General features: G+C 44.3%; 1 long non-coding RNA gene across 1 annotated transcript; it reads right to left on the bottom strand.

Annotated features, from left to right (window-relative positions):
* Positions 1-2650: 2650 nt before the first annotated feature.
* Positions 2651-8085, bottom strand: LOC113961507. The gene is made up of 2 exons (XR_003532326.1): positions 8006-8085; positions 2651-2749 (listed from the first exon to the last, which is right to left on the bottom strand). It is a non-coding gene; the product is annotated as an uncharacterized LOC113961507 (long non-coding RNA).
* Positions 8086-9159: the final 1074 nt, after the last annotated feature.

The raw sequence follows: 9159 nt of genomic DNA, 5'->3' as shown, positions 1-9159 counted from the left end.
TAAGGTTAGAAAAGACCTCCACAATAATCAAATCCAACCTTTGACCAAATGTCACCCTGTCAACTAATCATGGCACTATTTCTTGAATGCTTCTAGGGATGGTGACTTTGCCACCTCCCTGGGCAGCCCGTTCCAATGATTAACCAACCTTTCAGTGAACAAATTCTTCCTGATGTCCAACCTGAACCTCCCCTGGCACAGCTTGAGGTCATTTCCTCTTGTCCTGTCACTAGTTTCCTAGGAGAAGAGGCCAATCCCCTTGAAATAAAACCACTGATTTTAGTGTTGACATTTAGGCTTAGATGTCAAATTCTGTGTACCTTAGTTTGAAATTATGGCAGAACTCTTTTTTAAGTCTGGTGGACTCTAATTCTGTGAGAAATCAGTTTTCACTCTTCTTTCTGCATTCTCTACTTCACAAGCTCATTTATCTTTGCTTATGTTCGCTTTTCCCCCCTTTAGATCTCTTCTATTTTCTATTTATTATTCAGTTGCTCATTCTCTTTTTTTTCTTCTTCTTTGTCTCTTTATTCCTTAGCCACTTATTATTCAGTTGTTTATTTCAAAGCATTCTACAATGTGTGCTAATCTGCTCACGTTTTCTCATTGTTGAGTAGACACATCAGTACATTTTTTCTCCTTACAATTTAAATTTTTAAAAAAACCTGCTTAGTTTCCAAGCATTTCGCCTAGCAGCACTTGTGGCCTTGTTTATATACTGAAAGAGCTGAGATGCTGAAGCCAAGACTTCTCTGTTTAAAAGCACATTGTCTGTCATTAAAAGCACTTGCATAACAAAACCTATATTAGTTGCCTGGTTGCAAACTGTAACTGATATACCCTTTGTATACCCTTTTAGCTGAAAACCTGGGGTAATTTAGAGGGGACATAGCCACTGTTTTATGTAGGAAGGTGGGAGGCAATGTAGAGAGGAGAGAGCTGGCGTTTTGGACAGAATGGCTGAGATGGTTGGTAATGCATCGACTGCCAGCTGCAGACTGAGCCCTGGGGCCTGAATCCTTTCCAGTCAGCAGGTGTTGTCCCAAATGCCATGCCCTGGCTCATAACTTGGTAAGATTGTGTTCCTCCAACAAGACCCCCAGGTGCTGCTTTGGTGCTCCGCTCACCTTTGCCTCCTGTGACCATCCTGGTGTTGCAGCTCAATAAAGTCCATTTTAGCATTTATTGGTTTTGATTATTGTGTGTAATAAAAGTACTGCTCGGTTGCTTTTCCCCTCCTTCAATGGCTGCATTACTGGTCCAAAATTTATGTTTATAGACACTCCTTTTCAAACAGGAGACACCATTTTCTTTTTGCCCTTTCCAAGTTGTTTCCAGGTGCTGCCCAGAAAGAGCATCGATGTGCTTGGACAATGATTCCCCAGAAAGAATGGGAGCCTTGGCCTCACCTGCCCAGCTCAGGTGGATGGGACAGAATTGGGGTGCTCGCACAAGGCATGAACACGTTCTGAGTTAAAAAGAGAAAATAAAAAAACTATGGAAATCTCCCGCACTTGGGAGCTTGTGGTGCTCTGGATTAAATCCTGGATTTATAATGTTAATATTGTGGGCGAGGGGCGGTGGCGGAGCAGTGTCAGCGGCGGTGCCGGACGGGGCGGCCCGGCGGTCCCTTCCCCGCCAGGTCGCAGCCGCGGGACGTGCCCCCGCCCCCCGCGGCCTCTCCCAGCGCTCCACGCCACCTTTAGGGGCTGCTGCCGCACCCGCCCCTTCGGGCGCTCCGGAGGCTCCCGGTAACTGACGTCGGCACGGCCTTGGTTTGAGCGGAAATTGTGTTTGTTCCTTTTGTACGAATGCGCAGCGTGAGTGGCGCTGGAGTGCGGGACGTGCCGGGGGACCTTGCGGGACACCCACCTGATTACAGGGAGTCCCTCCAACCGCCCGCCGGGCAGGGGGGACGTACAAAGCCCCACTGACGGGGCCACCACCCCCCAAGGCCCGGGACACCCAACAACGGCCTCGTGGCCTAAGGGCGGGAGAGGGACAGGGCCCCAGCTCCGAGGACGGGGGGGGGCCCATGCTGGCACGTCACCAGCAGGACAGGCAGCCCCGCAGCGGGGGAAACACGGCCAGGCCCTGGCTACAGGCGGGTCGTGGTGCCCGCAATTCCACTAAAGGGCTTCGCTCCGTCCTCAGGAAGAAGGGGCAAGGCTGGGCCGCGTCTCTCCGCCCACCAGCTAAGAGAGCGACCTCGGGTTGCTACACAGAGCCCCTCTTTCGCTCCTGGGAAGTTTAACCTAAGCTGCCTACATCTCTACGGGGGCTTCAGAAGGGACCAGCTCGCTCGCTCGCTCACTCACACCGACGGGACAGCGACATAAATGGGAAATGTCCCAGAAAAGGGAGCAAACTCTTTGCGCCAACAAGTGCGGAGCCATCCCTCCCGCCGAGCAGGAGCGGCGAGCCTCAGACTTGCCCCCGGGCTGGGCACGGGCCAGAAGGACCTCAGCGTGCCGAGGGGCAAGGGACACAGGCTATGACACACCCCACCTACAGGGGGCCACTATGGCAGGGGGCCGCCAGCAGGCACCAAAGGTGCTGGCCAAGCCAGCCAGTGCAGCCAGAAGCTGCCCGCCGGACTCTTAGGGATCCCTGCCCCGGGGATGACAGGGAGGGGCCTTTGCCCAGAGGGTCTCTGTTGTGCCCCCTCTTGAGCTCGACGCTGCTACTTTTCTTCTTGGCTCTTGCCTCGAAGTTCCACTCCAGTCTCTTCTGTCTTGTCCGACAGCTTCTGCCAAGGCAGGACGACACAGTTGAGCCTGAGAAACACCAGCTCCTCCCCAAGAAGGAAAACATCCCTACACCCCCAGAGGGAGATCTCCATGCCACTACCCACCCACCCACCCACCTACAGGCTCCCCCACCTCCACAAATCCCTACGAACTTCACTTGGGTTAGGGCACCAGCAGCAGCGTCAGCTGCAGGGGCTGCGATGAGGGAGCAATGGATGGACTGCTGTTGCGTGGTCAGGGGTGTCCAGTAACTCTCTTTGGCCGCATAGCGGCCGTGAGACTTCTGCAGAACAATGGACACAGCCAGCTTACTCCTGTCATGAGGTAGAAGTTAAAGTGCCTCTTCCATCACCACCAGTTCAACCAACAGACAACAAATGCACAACAGTTAAAACACCACCATGGCACTCCTACCAAGAAACCAACCCACAGCCCTCACCAGCCTCAGAACAGCTTCTATGCCCAAGACGGCCTCATGGAGGAGGAAGATTAGAATTTGACACCCTAGAAATCTTAGCCCAGCTGTGGCAAACCGAACTCAGCGAGATGAGAGAACCAGAAAGTAGACAAGCAGTTTTGGATCCTGCAGAAGAGGAAGAACAGCAAACATGACTACAGCTACTACTTCAGCTCGAAGAAGAGAATACAGACTGGGAAAGCACACAAAACATATTCCTGCCCAAGCTGAGACCATCAGTGAAGTCAAAGCTACCAATGTTTAAAATGGACAATATATATATTGGCTATGTTGCTAACAATAGCAGCTGTTGGTTTTATGCTGCAAGAATTTCAGCTGGAACAACACAGTCCACCTACTGACACAACCAACAATCTAAAGGTAACATTGCAAAACACAGCAGACATACAACTATCAGCTACCATATTTAACTTACTAAGTCACAAAAGGACAACTTTACTAATTGACAAATTATCTACTATTATAAAAGGTTCTTTTGTGTTACAGGGGGGAAGAATAGAAATACTAGGAGGGACCCTAAATCGAGTATTTACTTCTCACTATTTTAAAATGTTGTTAGACAGTATACCATGCACAACATGGAAAGCCAAACCTAAACAAGTAGCAAAGAAACAACCAATTACAATTTCAGCTGCAGAAACACATAACCCTTTACACACAGTCACTGCAAAAGCCTTGATAAAGCAAAACAAACAAATGCCTCATAAAACACAAGCCCAAAGATGCCCCACAAGGCTGCAACATACAGCAATACACACCTCCAAATCCATTCAAAACACAAACATGCATAAATTGGCCTATACCCAAATTAAACAATTAGAATGGGAGGCAAAGACAGGAATATCAAACATTTTTAACAACAGAACAGATGTAACCTCACAATGGCTCTTAAAAAGCATCCAAACCTGTTTAAGAAGTTTTCTTAAACTAGCATCCCCAAAACAAAACAGAGACACCATAACCAGCAATAGCCCAGACATTAACCCTGTTTTCATTGGACCCACTGAAATCACTCATTCTATAGAACAGAGGCTGCCTCAGTCAAAGAGGAAGTCAATTAACAGCGGATATTTCCCAAAGGCAGTTTCATTGCAGCTAAACCCACAAGTGGCCCAAGAAACAAATAGCCCTAAATCCATGATACAGTGGCCTTTCCTTAAAACAGAGGTGATGCATTTACACACAACACTAGAAAACCATATAAACACAGCCTTGCTATGTACAAAACCCCTTTCACTAATCTATCAATCTCTCAAACCTAGAGAAAGATGGATTTTCATACTTTTTACCCCTGTCTCAGAGTGGGAAAAGATTAGAATTTTTGAAAACCAAGATTTTACAAATTACTTTTTAGTTAAAGAAAAGGATAAAAAACACTTCTTGGATAATTGCCTTTGCAAAAAAAGAAACAATGTGTTGCCCCTCAAACATAATAACAATGGTTTACTGCTTAACAACTGGGTGGAATTAGATTTTGTCATCTTCTACCACTATTCCTGTTCCTATAAAAACTTTCCTACTAACTCTTTGGCTAAACAAACAAGTGACTTTTGGTGAGGAAAACAACAAGCAAACCCCTCTTATCTCTTACTCAAAATCTCCTTTCTTACATAATAAGGGAAAAAGAAAGCAAAACATAGCGAACTGAAACTTTATTAACTATTCACTCATACCACTGCATTTTACATTTTCAAGAAAATATAAATTTTACTTCTAACATTTGTGTTTTTTTCTTTTTTTGTTTTCAAATCACTTTTCTTAAAAGTACTGTAAATTGTTTTCTTAAGAATAGAAAATAGTTTAAAAACATTTACACATGGAATAAAATTTAGCATCTCACCATTTTAAAGCCCAATATATTCATTAATTCATATTTTTTAAATATAAAACTGGCTGATACAAAACTTTCATTAGGTTTAGCAGTTTCATATTCTTCTAGCTATGCTAAAGAATGCAAGATAAACCTTTTATCAATCAGCAAACAAAATTACTACACATATTATAAAAAGTGGAGCAATATAAGCAATTTACTAGGGAGCTAAATTTGAATTAAGTAAATTTACCCACAGATTGTTTCAGCATAGATTGCATGCTGATTACCAATCAATTGCTGGACTCAAGATGAAAAAGAAGATTTGAAACCTTCTGTTTATAGTGTAAAGAGAGAGAAAAATTCTCTTTGTTGCCTAAAAGCTTTTGCTATTGCCTTTCACTATGTAAATTGGTGTCATTTTAACCAAAAACATTTAAGTTTACCTCCACAAAACCAGAACACTGGAGCTTTAAAAATTTTTTCCCTATTTTTTCATTAATTTCCCAGTACCTTTATTTGAATTATTAAAAATAAAAGTTATTAGAAGTTATTAAATTCTCAAATACATCCACATACATGCAATTATCCTAACAATGTTATTCAAATAATAAGTATAGAACCTTAAACATCCCCGTATTTGTTACATTCAAACATTCTCAAAACATTTTGCTATCACAGAACAACATACATAATGTCAACAAGAGTGCAAAATAGCTGCTTGTAAATCACAACTACCTGAGAGACTGAATTAAACCTGGTTAAAGTTGCTCTAACTGATATTATCAAGAAATGGGGACTGTAAAACGTTCCAAAAAAAATTTAACAGGACCAACAATGGAATCTCCAATACAAAGAAAACTACACAATGAAAGATGATCCTTAAAGCCTTCAGCCAAAAAGCAAAAGACACTATAACATAGAGTGACTCACTGCTATTGCTTCAAAAACTACAGATTCACCTGATCCTCACATCTATTCCTGCCCACTTTTCATCTGAAATAGACTGAACTGTTATTAACATGTTTGCTAAGATTGTTTTTAAAAGTAAAGAATGACTACGAAATATAAGTAAATGGGACACTAAGACCATCTACATCTGGACAAACAAAAGAAGACAATGGAACAAGGTACAAACCGTGGACCGGGACTCTATATATAAAGTTTTACAACTTAGTCATATATGCAAGACATTTAAATTGTTTTGTAATTAACCTATGAATGTTATAATTGATTCATGCTATGCTACTTTCACATCTCAAAGCCTCCTTCCTTCAAGATTTCACTAACCCTCATTTACCTAGAAAAATACATACCACATAATTCCTTGTTAATCACACAAAATCTAACTCTTACCTAAGACACATCCATTCACACACATTCCAAACAGAATAATACAACAACAGGCTAGAAAAAGGCAAAAGATACTACCAAATACTAATTTAATTGGTTTGCAATTTCAAAAATTCCAAAAACAATAAACACAAACAGTGATCCTGTATGTTATTCAACGAAAGCTAAAACATATCTCACAAATCAGAAGATATTCCATTCCACAAACATGCTGCGCTCACCCACAGAACAAACAATTTTAAAAAGAGCATATTGCACACTAAAAGAAATGCTTCAAGGGCAAAAAAGAGGGGAGTTGGTATATAGCCCCCAGGAACGCTTATGGAAAGCATCATATGTTCTAAATTTCTTAAACTGTGATGATACAAACCATAGCAGGTATAAATACCAACATAAAACTCAAATACTTTCATCTTCCAAAGCACCAGTTATGATTAAAAATCTAATATCTAGGCAATGGTCAGGACCAGTAGATCTCATAACTTGAGGGAGGATATATGCCTGTGTATCCAAGGGTACCAAATTACAAAGGATCCCTTCTAAATGTGTCAGGCCTTATATTTGCCCTCCCCCACAACAGAAACAATCACCAGAAAAAATGAGTGAAGAAACCGGATTTGAAGAAACATAACCAACAACAGTAAAAGGAACACACCACACATTGAGAAACATGCTACAAAAACACAAAAAGGGGGGGGAAGAGATATGGGTCTGGTCCCTATATGTGTACATCTACGTTAACACTTCTTCAAAACAGGAACAATCACAAAGAAGCAATAAATGATACAACAGAACCAAAAGAAACACACAAACAGTAACCAATACAAAACCAAAACTCCATGATTCAAACACAATAAAGGGTTTAAGAATGCAAGTGTGAGGAGAGAATGAAACGGTGGCCCCTGGAATGTGAATGAGAAAGTTGAGTGGAGATATGTATGTGTGTGTGAATGCAAATACACTTTATAGCAAGACATCTTAAACACTCATTGAACAACACTACCTCAAACAACACTACTTCAAACACAACATCTACAACCCAACACATTTCCCTTCCAAATAAAGATGATGCCTTTACCCAATCACACAAAATTACCCTCAGATAAAAGGTTCCACACATCTACAAACCCTGGGTAATTCAAGGTTGCTTGAATATTGCACGAAGCAATAAAGTTGTAAACAGTTCAATAAAGGCCTTGTGACCAAAGGCCCTGGTTTTTATAAACAATTAACATAAGATTAGTTACATTAAGAATGTTTAAAAAATGTATTGTTTTACAACTTGTTAATTATTTAGAGAAGGAGGGGATGTGGCAAGGAACTATGGGAGTTGTAGTTTTCCGGGTTCTCACACAATACTTGATTGTCATTGGTTGGAAGATCATGTGGCATGTTTAAGCGCTGTATTTAAACCAAATTGTTTTGTAATAAACCTTAATTCTGCCCTGGCACTTGATTGTGTCACCGGCGGCATTCATGCCTTATTCACTACCTCACTGACACTTCACCTCACTCACACTTTACCTGAGATCTTCCCTCAAAACATCCCCTGGATGTGCTTTCAAAGTTCCCTCAGCTTTACCTCTGTGAAACTCTCAGTCCCCTCTGTGTTACCTCACCAAGGGTGACGGAGTTCAAGAAGCTTTTTCCTCAGTAACTCCACTGAAACACCCTGCTGCCCCTGCTGCTCAACAATCCCTACCTCTGTAACAGCCCAAAATCTGCCCTAGGGCAACTCCACAACCTTTCATCGAGCTTCTCTAAAGCGCCTTTCACCTGCTCCCGTCCCACAGACCGGGGGAGGAGCGGGACACCGAGGCTGGGGGGGGGGGGGGGGGGGCGGAGCCGGGAAAAGCAGCGCAGCTGCAGCGACCAACCCACCCTGCTCTGCCCCACCCCGTCTCATCTCCCTCAGGGCACCCTCAGGGCCCCTCGGTGACCCTCCAGAGCACCCTTTTCGCCCTGTGAGCACCCTCACAGCCCCTAAAGGGACACAGGAGACACTCACCCCTCGGGGCACCCTCTTCGCCCTCATGGATCCTCAGCGACACATAGGGCACCTGCCTCCCCCTCAGTGACACACAGGACCTCCTCCTTTCCCTCAGTGATAGGGGGGGCACCGGCCTCCTCCTCTTGTGACCCTCAAAACCCTCAGTGACACTCAGGACATCACGTATTTCACCCCCAAAATGTCCCCTACTCAGCTTTTCCCTCTAAGATTTTCAGTCTGTCCCTCACACTTTACCTGAGATCTTCCCTCAAAACATCCCCTGGATGTGCTTTCGAAGTTCCCTCAGCTTTATGTCTGTGAAACTCTCAGTTTCCTCTGTGTTACCTCACCAAGAATGACAGAGTTCAAGAAGCTTTTCGTTCAGTAACTCCACTGAAACACCCTGCTGCCCCTCTGACACCGTTGCTCAACACTCTGTATTACCTCTGTAACAGCTCAAAATCTGCCCTACGACGACTCCACAACCTTTCATCGAGCTTCTCTAAAGCGCCTTTCGCTTGCTTCCGCCTAACAGACCGGGGGATCGGCGGGACACTGAGGCTTGGGGGGGGGGGGGAGCGGGAAAAGCAGCGCAGCTGCAGCGACCAACCCACCCTGCTCTGCCCCACCCCGTCTCGTCTCAGGGCACCCTCAGGGCCCCTCGGTGACCGTCCAGAGCACCCTTTTCGCCCTGTGTCCCTCACAGCCCCTAAAGGGACACAGGAGACACTCACCCCTCGGGGCACCCTCTTCGTCCTCAGAGATCCTCAGGGACACA

This window comes from Neopelma chrysocephalum, unplaced genomic scaffold (assembly GCF_003984885.1).
Source record: "Neopelma chrysocephalum unplaced genomic scaffold, ASM398488v2 Primary Assembly neopelma1_97222, whole genome shotgun sequence".
Classification (NCBI taxonomy): domain Eukaryota; kingdom Metazoa; phylum Chordata; class Aves; order Passeriformes; family Pipridae; genus Neopelma; species Neopelma chrysocephalum.
This window is presented reverse-complemented; position numbering and strand designations above follow the sequence as displayed.